Source organism: Ursus arctos, unplaced genomic scaffold, assembly GCF_023065955.2.
Source record: "Ursus arctos isolate Adak ecotype North America unplaced genomic scaffold, UrsArc2.0 scaffold_37, whole genome shotgun sequence".
NCBI classification, from domain to species: Eukaryota; Metazoa; Chordata; class Mammalia; order Carnivora; family Ursidae; genus Ursus; species Ursus arctos.
Window position 1 is genome coordinate 16,818,926 of NW_026623053.1, and position 23,268 is coordinate 16,842,193.

Consider the following 23,268-nt stretch of genomic DNA (forward strand, 5'->3'; position numbering starts at 1 on the left):
CATCAGTTTATAGATAAGGGACAGGGTTTTTAAAATTCTTAACTCAAATAGTCTAATGCATTTACAGTAGAGGAAGCAAAGGTGGAAACTTGCACAATATGTATTCTGTAGTTTTAGAGTAGGCTGAATAAAAGGAGCAGAATAGGCATCAAGGAACTGGAATAGGGGCAGTAGGGATAAAAGAACTCCTTTGACCTGTCCCTAGGGAGCCTCTTAATTAGGCTTTCATTTCCACAGATCACCAGGCTTTACAGGATCTTGAGAAATCTTGTCTATTCCCTTGCTCACAGCAAGATACACAATTTATAATCCCACCTATGTCTAGAAACATCCAGAAAAAGATTTCACAATATATAGTCTCAAATTGAGCAACCTTCTCATTCAAGGCAGTTGTCTCCAGATCTAACTAAAATTCATGATTCTTTGCAGTGCTAGCATATTTTCTTTGCCTCTGGTTCTTTTTTTAGAGGAAAATAATTATAACAGGGTAAATAGAATTTTTTTTGTAACAAATTAGCAACCAGTTTCAGATCATTTGTTTTTATCTAGGTGTGAAGGATTTTTTTTGTTTTTGTTTTTTTTACCAATATTCAGGACACTGGTAGGAAACAGTTGGGGACATGCTTTGTATATTATAAGAATACCATCTTTAATAAGGTACTGCTCAATCCTGCCTATGCCATCACTGATTTTGAAATTTCAAGTTTTACTTGTTCCCTTGAACCTCTATAACAGAAACGATGGACATTTGATTTTTATATAAGTTCTCTGTGTAATTCTGTGTTTCAATATCCAGACTTCCACTTATATCTTAGTATTGCTTCCTGAAATAATACTTGGAATTTAACTCTTTTGGGCATTATTTCTACTTTCCAGGGACCTTTCTTACTCCTTCCTGATTCTTATTACCTTCATTTGGGAAAACTTATTTTCTTCTATTTATTTTAAATAGAAGAGTTCGAGGCTGAAAAGATGTGGATTTCCTTGGGCTAACTTTAAATAGAAATATGTAGATAGTAATGTATAACAAAAATATGATGAAAGCTATGATATTTAGAAAGGGAATAAAGGAAATAATTTTCCCCTTACAGAAGACTAATTATCGTTTATAAAGTGGGTTCCTGAAAAATCTGTTGCCTGGCAGAAATGATTCAAAGTGTTGGTCTTAGCATTACCAACAGAATTAGAAATACTGTCCTACAAGTTTGTGATAAGAATCAACTGAGAGGGGCGCCTGGGTGGCTCAGTCGTTAAGCGTCTGCCTTCGGCTCAGGGCGTGATCCCAGCGTTATGGAATCGAGCCCCACATCAGGCACCTCCGCTGGGAGCCTGCTTCTTCCTCTCCCACTCCCCCTGCTTCTGTTCCCTCTCTCTCTGGCTGTCTCTCTCTGTCAAATAAATAAATAAATCTTAAAAAAAAAGAATCAATTGAGAAGATAGAATGTATAAATGAAATCTGGGCTATCTATCTTATCAATAAAAATGTCCTTTATGAAGAGTCTTAAAGGCACAACTCCACTAAATAATCCAGTGCCCAGGAAAATGCCTGCAGTATTAATAGTGCTCAACAGATGTTTGTTCAATGTATATAGTACAAATTTTAACTAATTCAACAAAGGAAAAATAAATGTTATCTATGTTCTTTGGTTCCTCATCACCTGACAGATAAGTGTAAGTTCCTTAGAATGGCGTCTTAGGCTCTTCTCATGATCTGGTGTTTCCCTAAATTTCCAGCCTCATTTTCTGCCACAAACCATCTGGTGCTCAATGCTCCTGAAACTGCTCTTAGTTCTTCAAAACTTTACTATTTTTTGCCTCCATGTTTGTTTTGTTTTGTTTTTTTATGCCCTTGCCTCTGGTCAGCTTGTAAAACTCCTATTCCTTCTTCAAACTCCAGCTCAGAAATCTCTGGGAAGTCTTTCCTTAATTCTTCTCATAGAGAGTTTATCTTTTCTGCTAAACTACTCCTACAGCTTGTATATACTTTCCATTATTGTACTTATCATATTGATACTGACATTTCCTTGACTCTGAGTCTGTCTCTCCATTGAACTGTGAGCATTTATATGCATCATGTTCATGTACTTAAGGTTTGCTATAGTACCTGGCATACAGCAACTACTCAGTATATGCTTGTTGAGCTGAATTTATTTGCCTGTCTAGGGTAAACAGATAAGCAAAATGGAAAAAAAAACCAAGTTTCTACTCTTGAGGGGAAATTGTAACACATAGTAAAAATGATACACAAATTCATTTCAAATAACAAAACATGTCTGTTTATCCTCTTCTGGAATAATACCAAATTCAGAGTGCTCAAATTTTTCTTACTGAATAAATATAGCTAGCCTCCATAACTATTCTCATGAATGATAGCCATACCAATTAATTGTACCTTCTGTATGCCAGACACTCTGACCAGCATGAGAGATGAAAAGAGGATTCAGACAAGGACTCTCAAAGAGCTCCAGTTTTAGTGCTAGGCATATATGTAAACAAACAACTATGATATGATGTGAGAATGATCATTTTAGAAGTATGTATAAGGCAATAAAACCAGTTAGTTCCTGTGGGGAGGTGTTTAGATTCAGTGTCAGGAAAAGCTCTAAACACTTGATGTATAACATGGATTGATTTATACTCAAATGATGAGTATAAATTTCTCAATTTAGATAAAGCATGAGCAGCAACTTGAAAATGCGTAATGTGTTTAGGGAGGATACATTGAAGAGAGAAGTATGGCTAAGCCAGCATTTCCCAAAGTTTGTTCTGCTGAATACTAGTCCTGTAAGGTGCTTCTTTAACAAAAGTTTCCATGGCCAAATAAGTTGGAATAATATTGACTAATTGTGTTACCATGTCATGAAATGGATCACAACATTCCACTTTCTATTAGCAAGGAGCTCACACTACAGTCAAGTCCAAGGACACAGCTAAACAAATCCCAGAATCACATCTTTGAGAATTTGTTTGCTGGGACTCTCCATACCAACTTCTGAGTCAGTCAGGGTTTAGTTAGAAAATAGAAACCATACCTGTTATTTGAACAGAAAATGTTAATAAAAATTGTTATTAGGGTAAATTATTAACTCAAAAGATAATAAGGAAACAATAATATATCACAAATTTAGCAAATTCAAGAAGCAGCTAACCCCTCTAGGGCTGGGGGAACAAAGGGAAGAGTTTGGAATTATTAAAATTTAGGAATAAATTTAGGGATTCTGTGGAATCCCTCAGAGAAGGGGGTGGTGCTCAGCTGGGATTGGTGTCTTAAGAGGTGAGGGGACGCGACGAGGCTAATTTGGCAAGTGTTCAAAACTGCAAAGAGAGCAACCAATCACCGCAGAACAACACCATGCAGTCTAACACAGCAACTGGGATCCCTAAAGGAGAATAGAGACAGATTGGGGCAGAAGAAACATTTCGAGAGATGATGGCTGAGAAATTTCCAAAAATGATGAAAGCATCAAATGATGGATCCAAGAAACCTAGAGAACTCCAGTAGTAGTTGTATAGTGCTGTGTAACAAATTACCCCCAAATTTAGTGGCTTAAAATAACAAACATTTCTTGTCTCCTAGTTTCTGTGGGTCAGAAATTTAGGAGTGGCTTTCCTTGGTGGTCTGTCACCCACTGTGGAGAAAGCCAGCAAGGCAGAAGCCATAGTGCCTTTTAGGACCTAGTGTTTCAAGTCACACACCGTCAACTGCCATCTGATTCGGTTTGTCAGTAGCAAGTTAAGATGTTTGGCCCATATTCAAGAGGAGGGAAATTAGGTTCCACACCTCCATTTCAAATATGAAGGAGAAATGACGATTTTTTATGTAAGCAAAACAAAGATATTTGATTATCAGCAGACCTGCACTATAAGAAATGTTAAAGGAAGTCTTTCAGGCAAAAGGACCATGATACCAGAAAGAAAGTTGTATCTACATGATGAAATAAAGATCTTAAGAAATAGTTAAACTAAAATGATATATAAAAGACATTCGTTTCTGGGGTGTCTAGGTGGCTAAGTCAGTTACTATCTTGATTTCAGCTCAGGTCTTGATCTCAGAGCCCATGTTGGGCTCCACACTGGGTGTGGAGCCTACTTAAAAAAAAAAAAAAGGATAATTTTTCCTTATTTTTACTTGTTCTAAAGATAGTTAACTAAAACAAGAATAGTGGCAAATTTATTGTGGATTTATAGCATATATAAAAGGAATGTGTGACAACAGCACAAAAATTGGGAAGGAGGAATTTTAAGTGTACACTGTAAGGTTTCTACCTTGTGCATGGATCAGTATAATATTTGAAATAGACTGCGATAAATTAAAGATGTAAATTATAAGCCCTAAGGCAACCACTAAAATATTTTTAAAGAAATATAATTAATAAGCTAATAATGGAAATATGAAGGAATCATAAAAACAATTCAAAAAAGACAAAAATGGGGCACCTGGGTGGCTCACTTGTTAAGCGTCTGCCTTCGGCTCAGGACATGATCCCAGAGTCCTAGGATCAAGCCCCACATCAGGCTCCTCCACTGGGAGCCTGCTTCTTCCTCTGCCACTCCCCCTGCTTGTGTTCCCTTTCTCACTGGCTGTCTCTATCTCTATCAAATAAATAAATAAAATCTTAAAAAAAAAAAAGACAAAAAAGAAGAAACAAAAAAGAGATGGGGCAAATAGAAAATACTAACGAGGTAATAGATGTTAATCCAACCATATTAATAATTACATTATATTTAAATGATCTAAACACAAATTGACAGGTTGATTAAAAACTAAAATCTATTGGGGCAGCTGGGTGGCTCAGTCAGTTAAGTGGCTGCCTTCAGCTCAGGTCATGATCTTGGGGTCCTGGAATTGAGCCCCATGTGGGCCCATTTGCCCCTCCCCTTGCTCATGTGCGCTCTCTCACTCTCTCTCTAATAAATAAATAAATAATCTTAAAAAATTAAGATCTATTTATATGCTGATTGGCAGAAACTTATTTTATTTTTGTTTTAGAAACTCACTTTAAATATAAAGACAGAGCTAGGTTAAAGGTTAAAAGATGGAGGGGCGCCTGGGTGGCTCAGTTGTTGGGCATCTGCCTTCAGCTCGGGTCATGATCCCAGCGTTCTGGGATCAAGCCCCGTATCGGGCTCCCTGCTCAGTGGGAAGCCTGCTTCTCCCTCTCCCACTCCCTCTGCTTGTGTTCCCTCTCTTGCTCCCTCTCTGTCAAATAAATAAAAATCTTTTAAAAAGAAAAAAAGATGGAAAAATATACTATGCAAGTACCAGTAAAAATAAAGCTGGAACAACTATTGTAATACCAGACAATGTAGGTATCATAAGAGCAGTATGTAGTGTTAAAAGGGTCAGTTCCCCAAGAAGACTTAGTAGTACTGTTTGTGTACCAACAATTTTTCCAAAATATTTCATACTATCAGCAAAAACTGATAGGACTGAAAGGAGAAGGATATAAGCCCACAATTACATTTGGAGACTTCAACACCCTTCTCCCAGTAGTTGGTAAAAAAATATAGAAAAACAGTATGTGGGTTGCTAATTTTAGTAGAAGATACACCAACTAAAAGAAAATAGCTCATTCAAGGGAAGAAAGGCACATTTTACATTTCCTCTTTTATTATAATTATTAATCACCTTATTTATTTTTATGAATGCTTATTACCTTATATTAAAAATGTTTTTTCCTTGAAAAGTCATGTAAATCAAGCTTTACAAATTCAATCCCACTTTTCCCCTTGTCCTGTAATTTAATTTCAGAGATAGTCTTCATTTTTAATTCATTTTCACAAGTCAGTTCTTAATATTTCAGATTTAAGTTTCCCAATAAATGTACAAAATCTATATGAAGAAAACTGTAAAATGCTTCTGCGAAACACAAAGTAGACTTGAACAAATTAAAAGATCTGCATTCTTGGCTAAGGTTTAAATATCATAAGGTTGACAGTTCTTCCCATATGAATGTATAAAGTTAATACAATTCCAATAAAAATATCAAAAATATTTTTTTCTGGATCTGTAAAGTTCATTTTAAAGTTAATATGGAAAAATAGACAAGAATAGTCAGGAAAATCTACATGTGTTATGCTTCAACAAAAAATTATTATTGAAACTTGCACAGTCATTTATCTTTTAAAGAAACCAAAAAAATGTATTTTATATTAACCCACATATTCATCCTTTCTGGTGTTCTTCATTCCGTTGTGTGAATCCAGATTTTCATCTGCTATCATTTCCTGTTTGCTTGAAGAGCTCCCTTTAACTTTTCCTGAGGAAAGATCTGTTGGTAATGACTTCTCTTCAGTTTTTGTTTTTCTGAAAAATTATTTTGCTTTTAATTTTTAGTATATTTGCTGGGCAAAGAAATCTTCTGAATTTTTTTTTCTTTTAGCACTTTAAAGATGTGTTTCTATTATTTTTTTTACTTACTTTATTGAGAAGTCTGCTGTATATGTGTCTTTTTTCCTTTGGCTGCTTTTAACATTTTTCTTTTTGTAGCTGGTTTTCAGCAATTTTGTTTATGCTGTGCCTTGGTATAGTTTTCTTTTATCTTTATTTCACTTGGAGTTCATTGAGCTTCCTGGATCTGTGGGTTTGTAGTTTGCATCAATTTTAGAAATTTTAACCTTTTATTCTTCAAATATTTTTTTCTGTCACCTCCTGTCTCTATTTTCCTTTTGGGACTCCAGTTATATATCTGTTAGGCCACCTGGTGTTATCCCAGAAGTCTATTCATTTCTTTTCCAGTCTTTTTCTCTTGGTGCGTCATTTTGGATAATTTCTATTGCTGTCTTCAAGTTCACTGGTATTATCTTCTGAAGTGTTTTATTTGTTAATACCTTCCAGTGTACTTTTCATGTTTTATATTGTACTTCTCTAAAAGTTCCATTTGAGTTGTTATATCTTCCATATATCTCTTCATAATGGTCATGTTTCCTCACATTTTCTTAAACATATAGAGTATATTTATATTAGCTATTTTAAATATCTTTGTTATTTACATCATCTCTTACTTCTGGGTCTGTTTCTACTGATTTATTTTTCTTATGGTTGTGGGTCATATTTTCCTGATTTTTTGATTGCCAGACATTATAAATTTTACATTGTTGCTTTACGGATTTTGAAGCATTCATTTAAATAGGGTTTTATTTTGATATACAGTTAAGTGACATGTAATCGGTTAGATGCTTTTGAGGCTTGGCTGGGTTGAGGAGACAACAAACAGAGTTTAGGGAGTCAAGGCAGTGAAAGCCAGTGGAAAACAGTACCAGAGGAAAGGCAGCTCTGCAGAGGGAGTTCTGGAGATCTGCAGAGGGGTCTCCTTGTGTGTTTGGTTGAGTATTGATTCAGGTACATCTGAGAGGAAAGTACTCAAGGCTGGAAACTAATAGGCAAAACAGTTCCTAGTGTTCATAGAGGGATAGGGGTAAGAATAGCTTGTTTTCACCAAAAAGAGTGAAAACCTCTTGCAATACAAAGAACATTAACTAGAACACTCAGAATGGGTACCACCTTTGTTGTGGGGCTAATTTAGCCCTGGCCTAAGGCTGCTCTAAATATGCCAAGACAAAGCTTAAAGCCAGTCCACCTGCGGACTGGAAACTGTTTATAGGCCTGAAACTGTTGTAGTTATTGGGCTCAACTTGTTCATTTCCTTTCTCTCAAGGATCATAGTCGTATACTTCCTATTATCCAATATCTAAAAACAGTTGCGCTTTTTTGTTTGTTTGTTTTAGCTTTTTCTTCCCCTAGTTGTTTAAGAGGGAGGATAAATCTGGACCCTATTACTCCATCTTAATCACATGTAGAGGTCTGTCACTGCTTTTATTAGCCTTTTGATTCCCTTATGGGTCATGCAGCAGTTGTGACACTTGGCACAGGTAACACCCTTCAGAACTGAGAAAGCCAAATTTGTACCAGCAGGGCTACATTTTCATTGTAGGGAGAGGGTGTTGGGCAAAGCACAGACGATTCCCAGATGTCCCTGACAATGGCACGACCTCTAATTTTCTACTGTTCTTAAAAGTTCATTCTCCGACTGATTTAAAACCCCTTAAAGAGTGGTTCTGTTTGTTTCAAGAACTACAATTACAAGTCCACTTCTCCAAACACCTGAAAGCAGAGATCTGTGGGTGTCAAACTTTCTATATTCTCCTATGTCTGAAAAATCTTTATTTTGTCATCACTCCTGAGTGATAGTTTGACTTGTCAAAGGTTTCTAGGTTCAAAGGGTTTTTTTTGTTATTATTTTTCCTCAGTACCTTGAAAGTATTTTTCTGGATTTTGTTTTATCCCTAGTACTAATGTTACTGATGAGAAATATAATGACAATATCTTCTCATCTTTTATGGTATTCGTATTTTCTCTTTGGAAGCTTGATAATATACTTTTCACAAGTTTCACTATGGGGGCACCTGGGTGGCTCAGTTGTTAAGGATCTGCCTTCGGCTCAGGGCCTGATCCCAGGGTCCTGGGATCGAGCCCCACGTCAGGCTCCTCCGCTGGGAGCCTGCTTCTTCCTCTCCCACTCCCCCTGCTTGTGTTCCCTCTCTCGCTAGCTGTCTCTCTCTCTGTCGAATAAATAAATAAAATCTTTAAAAAAAGCAAACAAGTTTCACTATGAATTTAGATATGAGTTTCTTAAACTTAATTTTGATCAGCATTTGATAAATATTTTCAGTCTGTACACATGGCTCTTTTAAAAAGAATTCTGCCAAATTGTTAGTCATTTTATTTTAAGATATTGCCCATCTCCCATTCTCTCTACTTTTCCCTCCTGAAAATATGTAATCTAATGTCATTTTTTTTATATGTCATGTTTTTATTTTATTTTAGTGCTGGGAGCTTTCCTCAGTTCCATCTTCCTTACTTAACTTCCATTAATTTACTTTTCATCTGTATTTGTCCGCTACTAGGCCCATTTTCTGAGTTTTTTAAATATAAAATACAGTTTTTATTTCTAAGATGTCTGACTGGTTATTTTTCTTAACTACTAGGTTATTGTGTGCATTTTATCATCTATTTTTATTTGTTGATTTCTTCTTTTATCTCCTTGAAAATATTAAATGTATTTATTTAATATTTCTTTTTTTTTTTTTTAAGATTTTATTTATTTACTTGACAGAGAAACAGCCAGGCGCCCCTGGGTTAGAAATACTAAATGAGGGGCGCCTGGGTGGCACAGTGGTTGGGCGCCTGCCTTCGGCTCAGGGCGTGATCCCGGCCTTGTGGGATCGAGCCCCACATCAGGCTCCTCTGCTATGAGCCTGCTTCTTCCTCTCCCACTCCCCCTGCTTGTGTTCCCTCTCTCGCTGGCTGTCTCTATCTCTGTCGAATAAATAAATAAAATCTTTTAAAAAAAAATAAAATAAAATAAAATAAAATAAAATAAAATAAATACTAAATGAGGGGCGCCTGAATGGCTCAGTTGTTAAGCGTTTGCCTTCGGCCCAGGGCGTGATCCCAGGGTTCTGGAATCGAGCCCTGCATCGGGCTCCCAGCGTGGTAGCCTGCTTCTTCCTCTCCCACTCCCCCTGCTTGTGTTCCCTCTCTCACTGGCTGTCTCTCTGTCAAATAAATAAATAAAATCTTAAAAAAAAATTTCTAACCCAGATTTCTGTATTCTGTCAAGCATTTGATGGTCAGTTTCTCCCTTGGATTGTGTGGGGATAATCCCACTGACTTCATAGAGTCGGATGAAATTAGGTAATATAAAAAAATTCACAGAACAGTAGTAGCACAAACAATAAGCCTACTTTTTTTAAATCACTTTTCTCATCGTTTGTCTATATTCTGTTCTTTGATTCTTGTTAATATTCCCATCCTTACTCCTATCTTCAGCTATCTGTTACTTTAAAAAGAAAGAAATTAAAAGTGCACATGTCATTCATTCCTTCTCCCAATTGTTTTCTTCTTCCATTTTTGTCCTTCCCTAATTGGAGATTCTGTAATAGCCCTCAAGATCAGAAAGTGTCTCTTGTCTCTTGGCATATCTGGTTGACTAGCAGCAGTTTTTCTTATATTCTACATTTATTTAAGGGAAGCCTAAACCTACTTCCTGTGTTGATAAATTGGCTCACCACACCTAGTTGTTGAAGTGATTACTCTTCATTTCTTTTCTCAGTTGTGTAATTATCTTTATTAAATTAATGCATATAAAATGCTAGCACACTGTGCTATGCACATAGTGAGTTCTCAGTAAAGTTAGTGATTATTATCTTAACTTCTTTATCTGTTTGAAAAGAGAATGATAATTAAAATTGATGATATTCTTTAAATATCTTATTATACTAAGTTAGCAACTAACTGTTTTCTTTCTTCACCATAGAACATAATGAGAAGAGAAAATGAAGATTGATTTGAGGGCTTCTGTCTTTAACATTTAAGGGAGATGCAAGGAAAATTTTTTATAGATTTTTAGGAATTATAAAAATAGAATTGTTCTCAAAGGCAGTAACATCAACTACATAAAATCAAATCCCTTCTGATCCTGTGGCTGCTTCTAGTATTTGGTAAATGTAATCTTGTATCTGTTCTGAGAAATTATTCCAAAACAAACAAAGTTTTGAGCATAAGGATATCCAAAATACCTTTCTTTTTTTTTTCCAAAATACTTTTCTATTTGTACATGTTTAAAAAGTTGAAGTGTCTTGTGAATTTACTCACATGATACTTAAAGACTCAAACAGAATGGGAACATGCTTGTTATAATGTCAAAAGAAAAATGTAGGATAATAAATTGTAAAGATTGTTAACTCAAATACTGGAATAATGCACAGAAAAAAGACTGAAAGGAAATTCACTAGAATATTAACTGTGATTGGTTTAGAGTGATCTTTTTCTGTATACTTTCCTGACAATTGTTCCTATAATTTTCTACAATGACTGAATTGCTTGAAAAATCAAGGAAATAGGAAAAAAAATCAATGGTCTAGTATTAGCTGCATGACTTAACTTAGAAGTTGTTCAAATCAATTGAGATAGAGTACGTGAAAGCATGTTGTAAACTATAAACTGAAGTAGTAAGCTAAATTATTGTTATTATCAATAACTGAAGAGTAATATAATTCATCTTTTGAACTCTTCATATGGAGAGCTCTCTTTTCGGCCAATTTTGTCTAATTTATTTTTGTCAATACAAATGGGGTTCCAAAACACTTGGAAAATCTCCCTAAGGATAATAAACTATATGATATTTTTTGTTATTGCTTTGAACTATGACTGTGATAATAATAAACAAAACCCTTTAAGCTGGTTTTACTTCCTGCTCTTTACCCAGGCAGCAGCAGTATCTCCCTTAAAAAAAAAAGAGAGAGAGAGAAGAAAAGATAAAACTGCTGAGATTTAAAATCTGCAACTTTCTTTAAAAGGTGAGTTAGTTAAATCACGGACAAAGAAAATACCAAGTTTACAGGAACAAATGTATGCTTATTAAGCAACACATTAACTGCAAGTGATTTCATATGTAGACTATAATTTGAATGCAATTTTCTAACTTTTTTTAATGTGAGTAGTTTCAAAAGTCCTTTGGTGTTTAATAACATGTGCTATTATTAAGACAGTTGTTAAAATGCAGATATTTTGTTCAGTGCCTGACCCTTTCAAGATACTGCCTAGGAGAATGTTATTACTTACAATTGAACTACTTTGGGGCTTTCTGGCTTCCTTCCTCTTTAGTACCAGTTCTGTGTCTGATGCTTTGGTAGACAGTGGAGATCCAGCCATGAACAGGCCAGATACAGATCCATACTTAGGTTGTATGGATTCTAGTCACACAAGTATTTGAGTGTCAGGTGTGTACCCAGCCCTATCCTGAGAATTTTAGGGTTCCCAAAGGAAAAGATACTGTATATATGCTGAAGAGCTTTTGAGTTCTTACCCTCTAACGTAGTATTTTCCTGACTGCTACATAATAGCTTATTTTGACTTTACCTGACTTCTGAAAGGGAAGACTTGACAAGAATCAGTCAGCTTCTTTTCATCTAAGACTAGGAACCCATCTAAACTGAGGAAGATCCAGGTGTCAGAAGATTGATTTAAAATAAAAAATATTAATTCTGCAGTAGAGTTTTAGAATTGTGATGTATTCAGTCATATCATTTTTGAATAAGCTAGGGCTGTTGTGCTATATTTTCTTATGATCATTTCAGATATGCAGACATATGGAATATATAAATTCTGACTAGCTAACGAGCAGCATAAATGAATGTGATCACAGCTAAATCAGTAGAGGCTGTTCTTTAATTTGTGTAGATTTAATGTCTTCAGAAAGGATCTCCCATTGATTTTTTTAAAAATAATGTATAAGGCTTATGGTATGGGATTTCCAAAATCTCACAATGGAAAAGTAAATGTTATTTATTTAATATCAATTTTATAACATCTTGCATTTTTTTTTTTAAAGATTTTATTTATTTATCTGACAGAGATAGAGACAGCCAGCGGGAGAGGAAACACAAGCAGGGGGAGTGGGAGAGGAAGAAGCAGGCTCATAGCGGAAGAGCCTGATGTGGGGCTCGATCCCGGAACGCCGGGATCACGCCCTGAGCCGAAGGCAGACGCTTAACCGCTGTGCCACCCAGGTGCCCCTATAACATCTTGCATTTAATATTTGTATAGTTTTATGAAAAGGATAGAAGTTTATCATAAGAGGACACTTCTGTGGACATTCTGATATAAATAAAACAATTCTAAAACAGGTTTACTAATTATACAACTATTTCAGAAGTCATGTTAGAATGTGATTTTAGAATAGGAGAGTTTAGAATATAATTCTAATTCATTTTTTATGGATTAAGAATATGAGAGAAATGTCATGTAACACCACATTATTTGGAGGAGAGAGGGCTTGCTAAAAGGGAGTGAGAAACTCCATTTTGCATTTTTTAACCCCTGTCTTTCTGCCATGCCAATCCTGACCTTTAGTCACCACCCTACCCCTATATGTTTCACTGATCCTTTTCCTGTTCTGTAGAGAATTTTGTTCAAATAGTATTCTTGGAGAAAGTCATACCACTATCTGTTCCTCTGGCCCAATGCGAAATCAATCTAATCTACTCCAGCTGGTTCTCATTGCTGCTTCACAATCTTGATATTGATCTCCCATTTATTCCCCAGCACACTTCTCTCAGCAGGTGCTTCAGATCTTTCTGCTCACACATCTAATTCACTACTTACCCTTTCCATACTCACCAGATAATTTCCATCCTACTTTACTGAGAAATTTACAGATAACTAGTGCTCTTTAATTTTCCTTTTCTCTACTTTAAAGCAGCAAACTTTGAGTATCAACCATGTGGCAGGCTCTTGTGCTTATTCCTGGCACATAGTAGGTGCTCGATAAATGTTAAAATGAATGTATGTGCTGATGAAAAGATAGGTTTAGAGACTGAGAAACTTTAGATAGAGGAGAAGGAAAGAAAGGAAGCGCACATTAGATATTGTGACCTTGAATGTTCTTTCTTAGTAAGGAAGGATGGTTTCCTATCTCAAAGAAAGAGGCGTTTTTTTGGTTGTTGTTTTTTTTTAATTTCCAGGGCTAGAGTCTCATACCATTCCTTTCTTCTTCCTCTGTGAAAGTGATCTGACTCCCTCAAAGGAGGACAACTTCGCTATATTGAAACATACCCCCCCCAAACCCATCACCATCATCAACTAAAATTCTTTTTTTTTTTAAAGATTTTATTTATTTATGTGACAGAGAGACAGCCAGTGAGAGAGGGAACACAGCAGGGGCGAGGGAGAGGAAGAAGCAGGCTCCCAGCCGAGGAGCCCGATGTGGGACTCGATCCCGAAACGCCAGGATCACGCCCTGAGCCAAAGGCACACGCTTAACGACTGCACTACCCAGGCGCCCCTCAACAACTAAAATTCTGACCCTGCTGACTATAACATCCCATTTTCATACTTCCCCTTTGCTTAAGTGCTCTGCAGTTAGTACAGTGTACTCATTTCCTTGTCACCTCTAGTGTCCTCTCATTTATTTTGTCTGTTTTATTATTCTCATCTACACCAACTACAGTCTCACCTATTTTTTAAGACCCATCTCTCACACTAAGCTTTCCCTAGCCCCTGTAACTGGAAGCTTTCTTGAGGGGGCCAGCGTTGTCCGCGCTGCTCCCAAAACATATATCCTAACCTGCCTTCTACTTCTATGCAATGCCGTGGGTTTCATTTTTCTAACATAGTCAGGGTTCAGTAGATACTGGTTGAATGAGCATTGGTAAATTGAATACCTTAAACGTGGATGGCAAAAGAAAAAAATGGTTGATCTTTTTACAAAAAAAAAAATTTTTTTCTTTAATCACTCTAATAATTTATTTTAAATGCTATTTCTGTCCAAGTCTTGCCACTCCAATGAGTGAAGTTGTCAGCAATTTGGCTAGTTTCAGTTTTTAGCTAGCAGGATGTTATTAGAAATGGTGATGATGGCATAGCCGGGGTTCCCTGCCTTTATTGTGGGAGGAAACTAATGCCTTATGTCATATGTGTTACTGAAGTCTAGATTTCTCCAATGAAACTTAAAGGGAATTGTAAGTCACCTCTGAAAGACTGGTTTCTGAACCAATTCCAAGGTGGATTTTTAAGACTACAAATGGGAATTTCTGGTTTGCTTTCAAATGGTTCTGATAGTCTTCCTTTTGTCATGTTTTTCAGCTGGTACTGGTTTTCACTGCATTTTATCAAATAGCATCCTCATTTCAATTGAGAATGAAGAGGTTCTTGGATAAAGAACTTGTAAAAATCAGGTACAATAATAAAGTCATGGATGATTCTTGGAATTTGCTAAAATGAAATGCTGCATCTAAGTGCGATATAAGTGCAACGTCTTAGCCATATAAGATCATTATCATAAAGTAATCATCATGATTTAAAAAACTCTAATTGAATCATTATTCTTTCCAAAAGATCCGAATTCTAAGAATACTTCTCAGAAGCTCTCAGACTTAATATGGAGCAGGAAATATTGCAGTGAGTCCTCAAGAGTGAGAAATAAAAAAACAGTTGTGCTGCTCTTTCATTGTGCTTTTTAAATTTCATTATTCATAACTATATAGTACTTATGTGTGGTGAAGAATGTAGTCATAGGGGAATGTATCTGTCAGCGTATTAGTGTGTAAAAAAGAATAAAAGTAAAAACAAAGCAAGCATACTCAGTAGGTTCTCATATTTCATATTTGAAGCTTAAGCTATATATTCCTTTTTGAAACAAATCTAAGAAAACAATAAGATTTTTAAAGTGTGTATTTATGCCATAACTAGATAAAAGAAACTTTTATTTATTTATTTTTATTTTTTTATTAATGATTTTTTATTATGTTAGTCACCATACAGTACATCCCTGGTTTCCAATGTAAGGCTCGATGATTCATTAGTTGCGTATAACACCCAGTGCACCATGCAATACGTGCCCTCCTTACTACCCATCACCGGTCTATCCCATTCCCCCACCCCCCTCCCCTCTGAGGCCCTCAGTTTGTTTCTCATAGTCCATAGTCTCTCATGTTTCATTCCCCCTTCTGATTACCCCCCCTTTCTTTATTCCTTTCTTCCCCTACCGATCATCCTAGTTCTTATGTTCCATAGATGAAAGAAATCATATGATAGTTATCTTTCTCTGCTTGACTTATTTCACTTAGCATTATCTCCTCCAGTGCCGTCCATGTTGTAGCAAATGTTGAGAACTCGTTCTTTCTGATGGCTGAGTAATATTCCATTGTATATATGGACCACAACTTCTTAATCCAGTCATCTGTTGAAGGGCATCTCGGCTCCTTCCACGATTTAGCTATTGTGGACATTGCTGCTATGAACATTGGGGTGCATATGGCCCTTCTCTTCACTATGTCTGTATCTTTGGGGTAAACACCCAGTAGTGCAATGGCTGGATCATAGGGTAGCTCAACTTTTAACTTTTTAAGGGACCTCCACACTGTTTTCCAGAGTGGCTGTACCAACTTGCATTCCCACCAACAATGTAGGAGGGATCCCCTTTCTCCACATCCTCTCCAACAATTGTTGTTTCTTGCCTTGTCTATTTTTGCCATTCTAACTGGCATTAGGTGGTATCTCAGTGTGGTTTTGATTTGAATTTCCTTGATAGCCAATGATTTTGAACATTTTTTCATGTGTCTGTTAGCCATTTGTATGTCTTCATTGGAAAAGTGTCTGTTCATATCTTCTGCCCGTTTTTTGATTTGTTTATTTGTTTCTCGTGTATTGAGTTTGAGAAGTTCTTTGTAGATCTTGGATACCAGTCCTTTATCTGTAGTGTCATTTGCAAATATATTCTCCCATTCCGTGGGCTGCCTCTTAGTTTTTCTGTTTCCTTGGCTGTGCAGAAACTTTTAATCTTGATAAAGTCCCATAAATTCATTTTATCTTTTGTTTCTCTTGCCAGATAAAAGAAATTTTATGTAGATGAACAAAGCTAGATCTGTGATTCCTTATTTTGACTGCCTGGACAATACCAATAGCAAAATAATGCCCCAAATATGCATATCATTTTGTAGCTATAGCTGCAAGGACACAAATGATATTTTAATATTCAATCAGAAATATTGCACATATAAAAGTTAAAGAAATCTAACACTAAATTTTGTGATGGTTAAGATTTTTAGTGGAGTCTATGGTCAGTATAAAATTTCAAAATTTCAAATAAAGTACAGAGTTTGAAAGTACGATGGATATCAAAGAGGAGAAAGAAAAGAAATTGTAAACATTTCAATAAGATGTTTGGAGGATCTTTTGAGCTTGATTCTTCACTCACCAGATTAAAAAATGAAATACCTTATCTTATATATTTATGGATTGTATTTTAAGATGCTTTAATTTAGTCATTCCGTTTTACAGTCTTCTTACATCTTCACATTCTGAGTCCCATATTGACCTAAGAAAGCTATTACATCAGGCAGTTTAGGCTACGCTGCAATGATAAACCTTAGATCTTAAAACAAGTTTGTTTCTTGCTCCTGTTACATGTACATCATTAGTTGGTTGGGGACTCTGCTGTACGATATCCTCATTTAGAGACCCTGGCTGAGGAAGGGGGTCTACCTCCATTCTTTCACAATTACTGCAGGAAGGAAAAAGTAAAATGGAAAATAGCACAAAATATTAAAGCTTCTCCCTAAAAGTGGTATTTTTTACTTCTGATCATATTAATTGACTAATGCAAAGGATATGGCCATGCTAACTTCAAATGGGTTTAAGAATGATAATCCCCTCATGTGCTCAGAAGGAGAAAAGCCAGAAATATTTTGTGCACTAATGAGTTCCACGTCCACCTAGAAAAGATTGGAGATGGCGACTCTTTTAACTCATTCTCTCTTCATGCCAGATTTGAGTGTTTCTTCCTTTTCTAGTTGCAGAACTAGAAGGATATCAATGGATGATAACTTTCTTCAAGGATGAAATATAAGAGAATGTTATATGGAGCATTAAGGGAAACTGTTTTATTCTTCTCTCATTTGTTTATGGATTCATGGTCTTCTTTTGCCCCCAAGGAGGCTATAATTTGGTAGGAAGCATGGGTCTAGGCTCTATTAAACAATTGTAGGATGAGACAGACTATCATATCATTCCAGTAGATGGTGGTAGACCACATAATAAAATCGAAAGGGTAGATGAAATTAAGTGACAGATCAGTGTTGAGTGAGTTAAAATTTCCTTGAAGAAGGTATACCATTAGATGGACATGAAATATTAGGTTTAGGTTGAAAGAAGGAAAGAAGGTATTTTAATAAGAAACACAGCAACTAAGAAGTCAGAAATGGGAATGAGCAAAGAAGAAGCAGCGATGAGATTTGCTCAAATGGAGTAAAAGGTAATATTAAAAGTTGAAGTGGCACATTAGGGTTAGTTTTCTGTGAAGTTGAACACCAGGCTAAAACATTTATATTTGACCTGATCAGAAATAGTAAGAACTGTGGATTCAACCAAAGCCAGAATAAGAGTGTTGTAAGTTATAGGAGTTTTAAGGATACACCTGAAGAAGAAATTCCTAAGAGGTTATGTTTTGTTACAAATTTTTTTTGAGAAAGCTGAAGACTGGGTTCCTTTTAGACCTTAAGGAGTTTCAGTTTGGTTGGTGAGATAGACCATGCTTATGAGATAAAAGTAGTCTTTGGTTAAAATTTTCAGGTATTAATTTGGTCACTGATGGAAATGCTTTCCCTAGAAATAGTTTTAAGAAAAATAAACCCTAGGGGCGCCCGGCACAGCAGTTAAGCGTCTGCCTTCGGCTCAGGGCGTGATCCCGGCATTCTGGGATCGAGCCCCACGTCAGGCTCCTCCGCTATGAGCCTGCTTCTTCCTCTCCCACTCCCCCTGCTTGTGTTCCCTCTCTCGCTGGCTGTCTCTATCTCTGTCAAATAAATAAATAAAATCTTAAAAAAAAAAAAAGAAAAAGAAAAAGAAACCCTAATTCAATTATCCAAAAAAGTTTTGGTTATTCTACCTGAAGAGAAGAGGTTGATTTAATTTATGTTACAATGATTAAGAAACCCACATATATATCATAAAATATAAATATGGACATATGTTACCTAATAAGAGAGCATATTGTGTTTTCAAATCATGAAAAATAAAAATTCATTTTGTCCTATTAATAAAAATATGCACCATGGTTTCATAGGAAGACCATGGCATTTGGAAGGAGACATATCCAAGGTCTGCAACTTGATAGAGAAGTAGAGAAGGTTAAACTACTCTATCTTCTAGAGCCTCAATTTCCCCAACTATAAAATGGCAATAATAGGGGCACCTGGCTGGCTCAGTTGGTAGAGCATGCGACTCTTGATCTTGGCTTGTGAATTCGAGCCCCATATGTGGGTAGAGTTTACTTAAAAATTTTTTTTAAATACATAAATAAAATGGCAATAATAATTGTCAGAGTTGTCATTAAACGATGAAACATATATAAAGTACCTAGCATGTAATAGGTATGGTAGCAGTAATGGCAATGATTATATATAAGCAAATACTAAATATTATTGGATTGAGTTAAATTTAAGGAAAATTTCCTGTCTTCATATATTTGTAAAAATTACAAAATCAATAAATCCTAATTTATTAATGATTTATTAACTAAAATTTACCTCACAATATTATTTTTATTCAAGAAATAAGTAAAAAGAAGAAATAAGGAAGAAAATAAATTTTAGGTCAGAGAATGCAATGTTATATTTCTAAAGTGTTCATGATCCTTGATGGGTTTGTTACAGTTAGCAGATGTTCTCTTTTCCTACCAAGGCAGAAACTTTCATCAGTGACTACTCCCCAAAACTGTGGTGAGCAGTGCACTCCAATTCTTCAGGTGAGGAAGCTCTATAAAATAAGGAGCGCTCAAGAAGTTGGATGAAAAAGCAGTACTTTAATTCATGGCATTTGGTTTATGTCACTGTGTCGACTTTGTTGTTCCTCAGTAGTTGTGTAGTACCTTGCCTTTTAGAGGAAAAGATATGGTTATAAGCGTGTCGTATCTTCAAACTATATCGCAAGGACCACATTTAGCCAGTCTAAGGTCCCTGAGGATTTAATCACTTCCCAAATTGTACTCCTGGTTCTTTCCCATATCTGTACCATACATTGAGTAGAGGAGATCTGAGAGTATGGGAACAAATAAAATGAAAATGAAGAAATAAAATAGAAATTCATATTTAACAGCCTTAAGGTGGTAATCATGAAATTTCAACCTGAAATTGTCTTATGACATTTTAAATTGAAAATGCCCTATATATAGGCTGATGGAGTATTAAGGCCTTTGGCTTAATGGAGTATTAAAGGCTGATACTTTCTCTAACTGGGCCGATCAGAGCAGTGTGATACTAATGTTCTTCGATTGGCAGTTATGAAGAAATGAACAATGGTAAACATTCTCATGAATATTCATTGTGGTGGCCCTCAAGAGATAGTCCAGAGTTTCTGCTTTACCAGAGAATTATCTACCCCATTACCACTTTGACATCACTGATCACAGATCTTAAAATGGAGTGTGTATGTGTGTGTGTGAGTGTGTGTGGGGGGGTATGTGTGTGGGTGTGGGTATGTGTAGAAAAAAAAATCACTTAAGGTGACAAAGTAAATTCTTTGTTACTCAATTAGACCAGGTGAGTATTTCAGCCTGTATGTGAAGGGACGTTTGGACAAATGCATTTGACAAACCACTGAGGAAAATAGGCCTTTGTTATTAGACGTGAGTGCTCTATGCCATACAAACAAACAAACAAACCCATCCAACCCTCCTCAAAAAGATAAAGAGAAAACAAAAGGGGGAAAACAGCACAGCTTAAATGATAGGTTTTGTAAATGTTCTGCTGTTTTACAGTTTTTCCATTGAAACCACAGTTTCCTTTTTCTTCTTTCTACTTTTATACACACAGCCTAGAAGATGGACATTTGGCAAGCCATAATAGACTGCTCCTTTCCCAGGTATCTCCTGCTTGTTTCCTTTATCTGTGAATAGGAAATGGCTTAAAGGCACCTGTGTGATGAAGGTCCCAGGGGCAGCTGCCTGACTAGTGAATGCCTGATTATGTGTTAACATGCTTTGTCAGATATTGGCAGAATCTGTTCTCTTCTTTTGCCTTTTCAGCAAGGGTACCATTGACAGGCTGGCTACCCATTTATAGAAATGTTGTCCATCAAACTGTGAGGAAGGACAATAGTGTTTTTCTGTGGCCAGTGACTGTGGGAAACTTTTCTTTGGCTATTCAGGCAATTTTTGTAGCTTGCTCTGAAGAGGAGAGACTGATGAGTGCAAAAAGTACAATTAAGCAAAGCCAGACTTCAATTGAAGGCTCTAGTGTAGTCTGCTGTTCTCATTTTTTTTTTTTTTTTATTTAGAGGGGGGAAAAAACCCTATGGGTTTTCACGTTGCTGTGTGGCATTCAGCAGGGGGCTATTACAATCCTAAATTTTTTTTCTAGACCACCTAATTCTAAGTTAAAATTAAATGTAATGAGAGCCACTTGGAGTTCTGAATATTTTAAAGCATAATTCCCACAGAAGGGATTCGACCTAAACTGCAGTGAGCATCAGTTGGCTAATTATAGCTGCATTTTATATTACAGCAGGTGTCAGATGCAGTCATCTCAATAAAGTCCACATAATACTCTGGGAAATAACAAAGACTTTTCTTTGAATGTGGGTACTAATTTCTGCTAGGTGTCATATGAGCCTTGATACTTCTTATTGGCATTAACAAGAGCACTGCAGCACTCAGAAATGCTTTTTGCTTGGGATGAATTGATACTGTAAAGCACTTACCAGTCAGACTTGGCAGATGTCAGTAGTTAATACTAATGTTGCAGAGGTCGGAATATAATGCAAAGAGTCTTATGTAAATACTCTTAGATGATGGGCTGGTTTTGAGAAGGCGCCTGAGCACTGCACCAACCCACTTAATGAAAGTTAAATAGATAGCAGTGGGGTATCTGCTTTTACTTTGGCTCCTGCTTTATTGCAAGTCCTTCAGAAGTGAAGGGCAGATGGTAAGGCAGTAAACTAGGTGAACAAAAATACACTGGACTTGGATAAGGACTTGTTATGTTCGCAGTACTTTCCTTGAACTTGTGTGGGTGATTCAAATTACTAAAGTGATAGGGCAAAAGCATGCCTGAAGATAAGGGCTCCTGTGCTTACCCAACGGATGAAAAATAAATCTAAGTTAGACAATATGTCAGCATCTGAAATACAATTAGACAATGGACTAGGCAAAAGGGATGTCACTTTGAAATCATGACAATTGTTCCACACAGCTCCATTCTTTTAGGTGTTTTACAGTTTGTCCAACCTATTGCAGTAACCCTATTAAAATCTTATTATAAAATACCAAATAAGATAAGACAAATGTAAACTCTTTACGCACATTCCATTCTGGGATCAACACTGTTTATTTGAAACCTAATTCAGAGCTAACAAAGCAAAGGCAGTTGTCCTTAATTATATCTCCCAAATCAGCTTTGGGGTCTCATTTTGGCAGGTTACAGTTTACGTACATCTCACAGCAAATTCTGTAGGGTGCTGTCAGCAATTAGGGAGGACTTCAGGAGTTTAATATTCATTTAACATTGATTCAATCAATGAATGAACACTGGCAGGAGCAAAGCACTGTTAAGCCCCTCAGTAAAATCTAAGATAAGAAAGAGGGAGAACAAGTAATCTGCCAATGGCAGTTGTTTCTCACCGTCCTCAATAATGTTCAAGTGTTTTTAATACTTAAGCCTCAATATTAACTTAAGTAAGTGAATAATAATTTTATTTATTTTTCTTACATAAATGTAATAATATTTCTTTATTATAGAAAATTTAGAAAACACATATAAGATACAGAAAAGAAAATAATTCATAATTCTACTACAGTGACTCTGATAACATTATTAGTATTTTGGTTTGTATCATGTTTACTCTTCATTCTGCATTTATATACATATAAAATGTATATGTACATTTTAAATAATGGAATTTTAAATAAGGGGATTTAAATATTTTATAACCATCTTTTAAAAGAAACCTTATGATATACTAAGAGTATTTATATTATTGTATATTCTTCCATAACACAATTTTTACTGATTATATAATATTCTAATGCATGGATATGCTGTACTTTCTTTTTAAATTTGCTATTACTATACATTTAGATTATTTCCATTCTTAGTTTTAAAGTCTATTTTGTCAATTATAAGTATTGTTACCCCTGCTTTCTTTTCACTTCCACTTGCATGAAAAATACTTCTCCATCTGGTCACTTCAATCTACATGTGTCTTTAGGTCTGAAATGAATCTCTTGTAGGCAGCATATAGATGGCTCTTGTTTTTTTATGCATTCCATCACCCTGTGTCTTTTGATCGGAGCATTGAGTCCATTTACATTCAAAGTAATTACTGATAGGTATGTATTTATTGCCATGTTGTTACTTGTTTTACAGTTGTTTTTATAGTTCTTCTCTATTCCTTTCTTCTCTTGATCTCTCATGATTAGTTGGCTTTCTTTAGTAATATACTTGGATTCCTTTCTCTTTATTTTTTTTGCATCTCCATTACTGGCTTTTGATTTGTGGTTACCATTCGGTTTGTGTATAACATCTTCTGCATATAGCAGTCAGTATTAAGTTGGTGATTGCTTAAGCTTGAAACTATTCTTTACTCCTCTCCTCCCCACGTTTTAGGTATATGGTGTCATACTTTCCATCCTTTTATTTTTTGAGTCCCTTGACTGATTTTCAGATACGCTTATTTTTATTGCTTTTGTGCTTCCTACTTTCCTTACCCTT

General features: G+C 35.8%; 1 long non-coding RNA gene across 1 annotated transcript in view; it reads left to right on the forward strand.

Annotated features, from left to right (window-relative positions):
* Positions 1–14,653: 14,653 nt before the first annotated feature.
* Positions 14,654–23,268, forward strand: part of LOC125282944 (uncharacterized) — a 52,968-nt gene continuing 44,353 nt past the window's right edge. Inside the window, exon 1 of the long non-coding RNA XR_007190411.2 lies at positions 14,654–14,739. This is a non-coding gene — a long non-coding RNA (uncharacterized LOC125282944). The remainder of the gene's footprint in view (positions 14,740–23,268) is intronic.